We start from the raw sequence: 9,933 nt of genomic DNA, 5'->3' as shown, positions 1-9,933 counted from the left end.
GTCTTCCCGGTGGTGCCGCACCCGGGCTCGCCCCGGCAGACGCGTTTTTTTTTCTTTCGCCCCGGCAGACGTGGTTCCCCCCCCCCCTTTTCGCTCGCCCCGGCTGACGAGGTTTTCGCGCCGCCCCGGCTGACGCAGTTTTCGCGCCGCCCCGGCTGACGCGGTTTCGTGCCGCCCCGGCTGACGCGGTTTTCGCGCCGCCCCGGCTGACGCGGTTTTTGCGTCGCCCCGGCTGACACGGTTCGGACTTTGCACTTTTCGGCTGTGCCTGGCTGGCGGCCCACTCACTCGATCGCCATGTCTGTTTGCCACAGTTTTCCCGGTGGTGCCGCACCCGGGCTTGCCCCGGCAGACGCGTTTTTTTTTTTTCTTTTCGCCCCGGCTGACGCAGTTTTCGCCCCGCCCCGGCTGACGCGGTTTCGTGCCGCCCCGGCAGACGCGGTTTTTTGCGCCGCCCCGGCTGACGCGGTTTTTGCCGCCCCGGCTGACGCAGTTCGGACTTTGCACTTTTTGGCTGAGCCTGGCTGGCGGCCCACTCACTCGATCGCCATGTCTGTTTGCCACAGTTTTCCCGGTGGTGCCGCACCCGGGCTCGCCCCGGCAGACGAGTTTTTTTTTTTCCTTCGCCCCGGCAGACGTGGTTCCCCCCCCCCCCTCCGTCTTTCTTTTTGTTTTTTTTTTCGCCGCGGCTGAAGTGGATTTTTCGGTGCCTCGACGCCCCGGTAGTCGCGGTTTTTCCGTTTCCGCACGGCCCCGGCTGACGCTGCTCGGTCACAGTCGCCTTTTGTGAGGATTGCAGACTTCTTGAGCGCGGGTGTTTTTTTTTTGTTGTTGTTGTTGTTTTATTACGCATTCGCTCCAGCAGACGCTGTTTAGACTTTTTGTTTCCTCTTTTATCCTGCGACGAGGTGACGAGGTTTATTCGGTGCCCCGCCGCCCCGGCTGAAGTGATTTTTCCTGTCCCGTGCCGCCCCGGCTGACGCGGTTGGGACTTCGCGTTTGTTCGGCCGCCACGGGTTTTGGCGCACTCGCTCGGTTGCTTGTTGTTGCCACTTGTTGCGAACCCAGGTTTCTTGAGCGAGCGCGGGCGTTTTTTCTTCCTTTCTTTCTTTGTTCTATGTGTTAGCGAATCGGCCTTTAATATCACACGAGGACTCACAACCAACAATTTTCAGTTTGAAGTGTAAAAAATCTGCAGGTGTTGACGTAACTGACTTGCCCCGTACCCTTGAGTACATCCATGAAGTTCTCGTAGTACTACTAAATCGCATTATTCCAAGTGGAGAAATTCCCATAAACTTGCAAACCTCTACACGAAAATCGGTGCGCGTGATAAAGTTGAAAATTATCGTCCGATATCAAATGTGCCTTCTATAACACAAATTCTAGGAAAAAAAAAAAAAAACACTTGTTCGCCGTTCTCTGCGCCGTGACTGGCAGCACTCCGGCGAAGCGAAACGGGGTCGATTCGAGCACGATATCGGCGTCTTTCGACGTGCTCGCCGGCGACCGTCGCACGAGTACGTCGCACGAGCGCGTCTGCCGGGGCGCCGTTTGCGAAGCCGACGCAAAAGTGGGAACCGCCGCTCGGATGATCGCCGCTTTCGGCAGAGTGAGTGTTGGCACTCCGGGGAAGCGAAACAGCGTGAATGCGCCCACGAAATCGGCGTATTTTGAAGTGCCCGCCGGCGACCGTCGCACGAGTACGGTAAACCGCGTCAGCCGGGGCGTAGTTCGGGACGCCGACGAAAAAGTGGGAAGCGCAACTCGGATCTTCGCCGTTTTTGCAGGAGTGAGTGGCGGCCCTCCTGCGAGACCAAGAAGCATCGATTCGTGCACGAATTCGGCGCCTTTCGACGTGATCGCCGGCGACCGTCGCTCGAGTAGGGCAAACCGCGTCTGCCGGGGCGGGCTTCGGGACGCCGATGCGAAAGTGGGAAACGCTGCTCGGATGTTCGCCGTTTTTGGCCGAGTGAGTGCTGGCACTCGGGCGAAGCCAAACGGGGCCGATTACGGCACGATATCGGCGTCTTTCGACGTGCCCGGCGGCGACCGTCGCACGAGTACGGTAAACCGCGTCAGCCCGGGCGGAGTTCGGGACGCCGATGCGAAAGAGGAGAACGCCGCTCGGATCTTCGCCGTTTTTGGAGGAGTGAGTGGCGGCACTCCGGAGAAGCCAAGGAGCGCCAATTAGCGCACGATATCGGCGTCTTTCGACGCGCTCGCCGGCGACCGTCGAACGAGTAGGGCAAACCGCGTCTGCCGGGGCGGGGTTTACGACGCCGACGCAAAAGTGGGAACCGCCGCTCGGATGTTGGCCGTTTTTGGCAGAGTGAGTGCTGGCACACCGGCGACGCGAAAGAGCGCGAAAGCGCCCACGAAAGTGGCGTATTTGGACGTGCTTGACGGCGACCGCTGCAGGAGTACGAAAAACCACGTCAGCCGGGGCGAGCGACCCACGGCGGTCTGGGTGCTTATCGCTGCTATTATAGGGGCACCCCGGCAGACGCAGAAAAAAAAAATTTTTTTTCGACCTTCTTTTTTGCTGGTCGAGCTCGGGTAACCCAGGTCGCAATGGGAGCCGCGCACGAAAGCGGCGTCGCGAGACGCGTTCGCGGTCGCTAGTCGCACGAGCTCGGCAACCGCGTCAGCCGGCGCGGAGTTCGGGATGCCGACGGCTAAGTGGGTACCGCTGCTCGGATGTTCGCCGTTTTTGGCCGAGTGAGTGCTGGCACTCCGGCGAAGCGAAACGGGGCCGATTCGGGCACGATATCGGCGTATTTCGACGTGCTCGCCGGCGACCGTCGCACGAGTACGGCAAAGCGCGTCTGCCGGGGCGAGGTTTGCGATGCCGACGAAAAAGTGGGAAGCGCCGCTCGGATCTTCGCCGTTTTTGCAGGAGTGAGTGGCGGCCCTCCTGCGAGACCAAGAAGCATCGACTCGCGCACGATATCGGTGTCTTTCGACGTGCCCGCCGGCCACCGCCGCACGAGTACGGCAAACCGCGTATGCCGGGGCGGGGTTGGCGACGCCGACGCAAAAGTGGGAACCGCCACTAGGATGTTCGCCGTTTTTGGCAGAGTGAGTGCTGGCACACCGGCGACGCGAAAGAGCGCGAAAGCGCCCACGAAAGTGGCGTATTTGGACGTGCTTGACGGCGACCGCTGCAGGAGTACGAAAAACCACGTCAGCCGGGGCGAGCGACCCACGGCGGTCTGGGTGCTTATCGCTGCTATTATAGGGGCACCCCGGCAGACGCAGAAAAAAAAAATTTTTTTTCGACCTTCTTTTTTGCTGGTCGAGCTCGGGTAACCCAGGTCGCAATGGGAGCCGCGCACGAAAGCGGCGTCGCGAGACGCGTTCGCGGTCGCTAGTCGCACGAGCTCGGCAACCGCGTCAGCCGGCGCGGAGTTCGGGATGCCGACGGCTAAGTGGGTACCGCTGCTCGGATGTTCGCCGTTTTTGGCCGAGTGAGTGCTGGCACTCCGGCGAAGCGAAACGGGGCCGATTCGGGCACGATATCGGCGTATTTCGACGTGCTCGCCGGCGACCGTCGCACGAGTACGGCAAAGCGCGTCTGCCGGGGCGAGGTTTGCGATGCCGACGAAAAAGTGGGAAGCGCCGCTCGGATCTTCGCCGTTTTTGCAGGAGTGAGTGGCGGCCCTCCTGCGAGACCAAGAAGCATCGACTCGCGCACGATATCGGTGTCTTTCGACGTGCCCGCCGGCCACCGCCGCACGAGTACGGCAAACCGCGTATGCCGGGGCGGGGTTGGCGACGCCGACGCAAAAGTGGGAACCGCCACTAGGATGTTCGCCGTTTTTGGCAGAGTGAGTGCTGGCACTCCGGCGAAGCGAAAGAGCGCGAATGCGCCCACGAAAGTGGCGTGTTTGGACGTGCTTGACGACGACCACCGCAGGAAAACGAAAAACCACGTCAGCCGGGGCGAGCGACCCATGGCGGTCTGGGTGCTTATCGCTGCTATTATAGGGGCACCCCGGCAGACGCAAAAAAAAAAAAAATTTTTTTTCGACATTCTTTCTTGCTCGTCGACCTCGGGTGACCCAGGTCGCAGTGGGAGCCGCGCACGAAAGCGGCGTCGCGAGACGGCTTCGCGGTCGCTAGTCGCACGAGCTCGGCAACCGCGTCTGCCGGGGCGGAGTTCGGGACGCCGACGGCTAAGTGGGAACCGCCGCTCGGATGTTCGCCGTTTGTGGCCGAGTGAGTGCTGGCACTCCGGCGAAGCCAAACGGGGCCGATTCCGGCACGATATCGGCGTCTTTCTACGTGCTCGCCGGCGACCGTCGCACGAGTACGGCAAAGTGCGTCTGCCGGGGCGGGGTTTGCGACGCGTACGCAATAGTGAGAACCGTCGCTCGGATGTTCGTCGTCTTTCGCCGAGCCAGTGCTGGCACTCCGGCGAAGCCGAACGGAGCCGATTCGGGCACGATATCGGCGTCTTTCCACGTGCTCGCCGGCGACCGTCGCACGAGTACGGTAAACCGCGTCAGCCGGGGCGGAGTTCGGGACGCCGATGCGAAAGTGGGAAGCGCCGCTCGGATCTTCGCCGTTTTTGGAGGAGTCAGTGGCGGCACTCCGGTGAAGCCAAGGTGCGCCAATTCGCGCACGATATCGGCGTCTTTCGACGTGCCCGCCGGCCACCGTCGCACGAGTACGGCAAACCTCGTCTGCCGGGGCGGGGTTTGCGACGCCGACGCAAAAGTGGGAACCGCCGCTCGGATGTTCGCCGTTTTTGGCAGAGTGAGTGCTGGCACTCCGGCGAAGCGAAAGAGCGTGAATGCGCCCACGAAAGTAGCGTATTTGGACGTGCTTGACGGCGACCGCCGCAGGAGTACGAAAAACCACGTCAGCCGGGGCGAGCGACCCACGGCGGTCTGGGTGCTTATCGCTGCTATTATAGGGGCACCCCGGCAGACGCAGAAAGAAAAAAAAAAAAAAAATGGGGACATGGCGTGCGTCACCGTGCGGCTTCGCAGCGTTGCCGAAGTCGCCGAGCCCTTCGACTGAGCCGAACGGCGGACAGGGAACGTTGGTCGGCCGTTCTAACCTGTCGGTGCCACGCCGAGACGTCGTTAAGGAAAACCGCGTCGTGGGCCTCTACGACGCCGTCGAGTCGTTGTACGTTTGGTGTCCAGCGTGTCGGCGGCGAGTAGCGGACACGTCGTTCACGACTTCGGTCTTTCGCAGTCGACGCGAACTTGCGGAGAGTCGTGGTGCCTCACGTTTTCGGCAGAAACCGCGGCGGAATTTTCCCGTGCGTGCGCGCACGACCTCGGTGCTGTGCCGTCAGCGTAGTGTTGCACAAACTCGTGGCCTACCCAAGGTGCGGTACGTTTGCGGCCGTATCCTCGGTGGGAATTTCGTGAGTAGGGTCGCAAATTCTACGACCTCGGCGGGTTTGAGAGCGACGTAGACTTGTGGCACGCTCAACGTGCCACACGTTTCGGGGCACACCCGCGGTGAAATTTTCTCGAGTACGCTCGTATTAGTGCCCAAGGAGGTCTGGGTACTTATCGCTGCTATTATGTGGGGGTTCTCGTGAGCGGCGTACGCGAAAGCGACCGGGTGTCTGATATGCGGCGGGCTTCGGCCTCGTCAAGCGTGTCCTCGGGTCTGCTCCAGGGGAATCCACGGCAGTCGTCTGCAGCCTCATCCGCTTGATGCGTTAGGGGCTGGTTGTCGGACGGTGCCGTTTTACCACGATATCGAGGTGTGTTCCGTGTCGTCCTCGGGCGATTCAGATGCGAAAGCGCCGAAGACGCGGGCGTGACCCGTCGTCTGGCGGCTTTGCAGTCTCGGCTCCGTTGCTAGTTCCGGCCGGTCCACCGACAGTGCAGCGGGCTTGGGCAACCCGCACGGCGCGACCGAGTCGATGCAACGAAAAAGAGCGAGCATGAACGTGCTTCTTGCCGCACGGCTCCCACTCGTCTTTCGGGAAGGTTGTGCCGTAGCGAGCTCGAACGCCGTCATCTCGGAGTGCAAAATAAGCGTGTTGGGGCGCCTGAAGGTGGCCTCCGCCGCACACAGACTGCGTCCGGCCCGCCGAAGGCGAGGACGGACGCGCAGTCGAACGATTACCTGGTTGATCCTGCCAGTAATCATATGCTTGTCTCAAAGATTAAGCCATGCATGTCTAAGTACATGCCGAAATAAGGCGAAACCGCGAATGGCTCATTAAATCAGTTATGGTTCCTTAGATCGTTTCTTCCTACTTGGATAACTGTGGCAATTCTAGAGCTAATACATGCAGTGAGCCTGGAGCCCTTTGGGTAACGGGTGCTTTTATTAGACCAAGATCGATCGGGTTTCGGCCCGTATTGTGTGGTGACTCTGGATAACTTTGTGCTGATCGCATGGCCACGAGCCGGCGACGTTTCTTTCAAGTGTCTGCCTTATCAACTTTCGATGGTAGGTTACTTGCTTACCATGGTTGTTACGGGTAACGGAGAATCAGGGTTCGATTCCGGAGAGGGAGCCTGAGAAACGGCTACCACATCCAAGGAAGGCAGCAGGCGCGCAAATTACCCACTCCCGGCACGGGGAGGTAGTGACGAAAAATAACAATACGGGACTCTTTTGAGGCCCCGTAATTGAAATGAGTACACTCTAAATCCTTTAACGAGGATCAATTGGAGGGCAAGTCTGGTGCCAGCAGCCGCGGTAATTCCAGCTCCAATAGCGTATACTAAAGCTGCTGCGGTTAAAAAGCTCGTAGTTGGATCTCAGTTCCAGACGAGTAGTGCATCTACCCGATGCGACGGCTCGGACTGAACATCATGCCGGTTCTTTCTTGGTGCACTTCATTGTGTGCCTCGAGATGGCCGGTGCTTTTACTTTGAAAAAATTAGAGTGCTCAACGCAGGCGAGTCGCCTGAATAAACTTGCATGGAATAATAGAACAAGACCTCGTTTCTGTTCTGTTGGTTTTTGGAATACGAGGTAATGATTAAGAGGGACGGACGGGGGCATTCGTATTGCGGCGCTAGAGGTGAAATTCTTGGACCGTCGCAAGACGAACTACTGCGAAAGCATTTGCCAAGAATGTTTTCATTGATCAAGAACGAAAGTCAGAGGTTCGAAGGCGATCAGATACCGCCCTAGTTCTGACCATAAACGATGCCAACCAGCGATCCGCCTGAGTTACTCAAATGACTCGGCGGGCAGCTTCCGGGAAACCAAAGTATTTGGGTTCCGGGGGAAGTATGGTTGCAAAGCTGAAACTTAAAGGAATTGACGGAAGGGCACCACCAGGAGTGGAGCCTGCGGCTTAATTTGACTCAACACGGGAAAACTTACCCGGCCCGGACACTGGGAGGATTGACAGATTGAGAGCTCTTTCTTGATTCGGTGGATGGTGGTGCATGGCCGTTCTTAGTTGGTGGAGCGATTTGTCTGGTTAATTCCGATAACGAACGAGACTCTAGCCTATTAAATAGGTGCGGGGTTCCCAGCACCTTACAACCTTCTTAGAGGGACAAGCGGCTCCTAGCCGCACGAAACAGAGCAATAACAGGTCTGTGATGCCCTTAGATGTCCGGGGCCGCACGCGCGCTACACTGAAGGAAGCAGCGTGTCTTTATCCCTGTCTGAAAAGACTGGGTAACCCGTGGAACTTCTTTCGTGATTGGGATAGGGGCTTGCAATTGTTCCCCTTGAACGAGGAATTCCCAGTAAGCGCGAGTCATAAGCTCGCGTTGATTACGTCCCTGCCCTTTGTACACACCGCCCGTCGCTACTACCGATTGAATGATTTAGTGAGGTCTTCGGACCGATGTCCGGCGCGGCCTTTCGGTTGCGCCGGTCTGTTGGAAAGATGACCAAACTTGATCATTTAGAGGAAGTAAAAGTCGTAACAAGGTTTCCGTAGGTGAACCTGCGGAAGGATCATTAACGGATTGTGAAGGGTGAGCGCCTCAGCTGCGTCTGCGCCCGACACTTTCTGCCGCTGACCCCGTTTGGACGCGGGGTCGGCTTTTCCCCACGGGGCTGCCTGAATGTGGAGCGGCACCCCGTGACAAATTGTTGCGCCCAGCGGACGCCAACACCGCGACCTTGGACGGTCGGCCAGGTGGCGGACGCGGGTACAAACGGCGCAACGCACTCATAGGTCGGCTTTCGACCCGCCACTGCACCGTGGCTCGAAGCGCTCGAAATGCGCGACCCGACCGCTGCGGGACCGCCTAGTACTGTAAACAGGAGCGGCGGAGCGCGAACGGCGAGTCGTGGTTACGTCGGTAGAAGGCGAGGCTGCGCGTTCCCGAAACGCCAGCCGAGTGCCCTCCCGACCGTTCGAGCGTGCAAGAACGAGACCCGACAATCGCGCGGCGACTGCCAAGTACGAGAGGAACGGCACAAGCGTCGGCGGTCGGTCAAGGAACTGGCGATGTGACGGGTCCGCTGTGCACCAGTGCATACCGTCCCGCCGTCCGCGGCAAGCGCCTCCGCGTCCTCGGGTGACGGAGGCTGCCGGTCGGTTCTTGCAGGCGAGGGATCTCGCTGGCACCGGTTCGCGTTGACGCGCGGCCGGTCATGGCACGGCGATGCGACGGCCGAGGTGCGCAGTACTCGATGGAGGAACCGCACGCTCCGATGACCGTCCCGCCCTCCGCGGCGTATGCGTACCGACCGTAATGGTTGCAGCAGCGCCGGCCGGCTTTTGAATTCGCCACACGAAACACGGTGCGAGATCGCGGTTAGGGGAGCGTCGACGTTGCCAGGCGTTTTGCTTGCTGCCGAGGGAAAGGCGGCACGGCCACGTCGCGCTCGTCGCGATTAGCGGGTCTGCGCGCTTTGGGAAGGTGCCGCAACGACTTGCCGAAAGAGGAAGCACGGAAGAACGAGGGACTTGGACGTCCCGACAATTGAACGCACTTGCGGCCAGGCCCTTGCTGGCTTCGTTCTTCCGCCTCGAGTAGGCTCGTACGCGGCTCCGGCGCCGAAAGTGGTCCTTGGCACCGACTTCGGTGGACGTGGGAAGTGCCGCGCAAGTACGGCGCGCCTGGCTCCACCTGTTGGCTAAAGTAGGCAGCCGGATCGGCATTTTGGTGTGCGGTGGCAAACCGTGGATGCGAAAAAAGCTTGTGCGATTTCGTGGAACAAAAAGCGGGGGTCCCCCTTTTTATGCGGAGGAGACCGACCCGCCTGCCGTGGTGAACCGCGACGCCACGGTAAAAACGGGAGAGGCTTGTCGATGGGACCGTGCATCCCGCGCTCCACGGAGGCCGGGAGGCGGCCGCCCGAGGAAATGTGTAGCCGTCGAGGCCCGCATCTGCGTGCACTCTTATCCAAATGGGTGTACCGCAGGCATTTTCTGGTTAGGCGGGCCAATGAGAGCGAGCACACAACGATACCTACGGGTCCGGCTTGGAGAACCGGCTTCGACGCCTCCCGAGTATTTATAGAGGGGTGGACCACGAAAGCACTCGCAAGTAGCGAAAGCGAAACGCCGTCCGAAACACACCGTTTGCTCGATTTGCGGCAGCCGAAAAAGGCGCGGCAGAGTTTTGGAGTCCAAGCGTGCGCTGAAAAGCGCCCTTCTTGGCCACTGTTTGGCCGAGTGCCAGAAACGTTTGGTTTTGACTGTACGGAATTGAACAAACACTTTTTCACGACTCTAAGCGGTGGATCACTCGGTTCTCGGGTCGATGAAGAACGCAGCCAGCTGCGAGACTTGGTGTGAATTGCAGGACACACTGAGCACTGATTCTTTGAACGCACATTGCGGCCTTGGGTCTTCCCTTGGCTTCGTCTGTCTGAGGGTCGGATCACATATCAAGAGAGCCTTCGGCGCACAAGGGAACGTGAGCCGTCGACTCGTTTTGACCGCGTCGGCAACACGGACAGCACGCTGAACACCTCACAGCGAGCGCCAACAGCGGCCACTCAAGGGCGAGACGGTGGCGACCGTCGTGC

General features: G+C 59.5%; 2 non-coding genes across 2 annotated transcripts; both read left to right on the top strand.

The window, feature by feature from the left end:
• Positions 1-6,096: 6,096 nt before the first annotated feature.
• LOC142794538 (small subunit ribosomal RNA) lies at positions 6,097-7,911 on the top strand. Its single transcript, XR_012892425.1, has one exon. It is a non-coding gene; the product is annotated as a small subunit ribosomal RNA (ribosomal RNA).
• Positions 7,912-9,630: 1,719 nt separating this feature from the next.
• On the top strand, positions 9,631-9,783 carry LOC142794531 (5.8S ribosomal RNA). Its single transcript, XR_012892420.1, has one exon. It is a non-coding gene; the product is annotated as a 5.8S ribosomal RNA (ribosomal RNA).
• The last annotated feature ends 150 nt before the right edge of the window (positions 9,784-9,933 follow it).

Source organism: Rhipicephalus microplus, unplaced genomic scaffold, assembly GCF_043290135.1.
Source record: "Rhipicephalus microplus isolate Deutch F79 unplaced genomic scaffold, USDA_Rmic scaffold_453, whole genome shotgun sequence".
In the NCBI taxonomy this organism is placed as follows: domain Eukaryota; kingdom Metazoa; phylum Arthropoda; class Arachnida; order Ixodida; family Ixodidae; genus Rhipicephalus; species Rhipicephalus microplus.
This window is presented reverse-complemented; position numbering and strand designations above follow the sequence as displayed.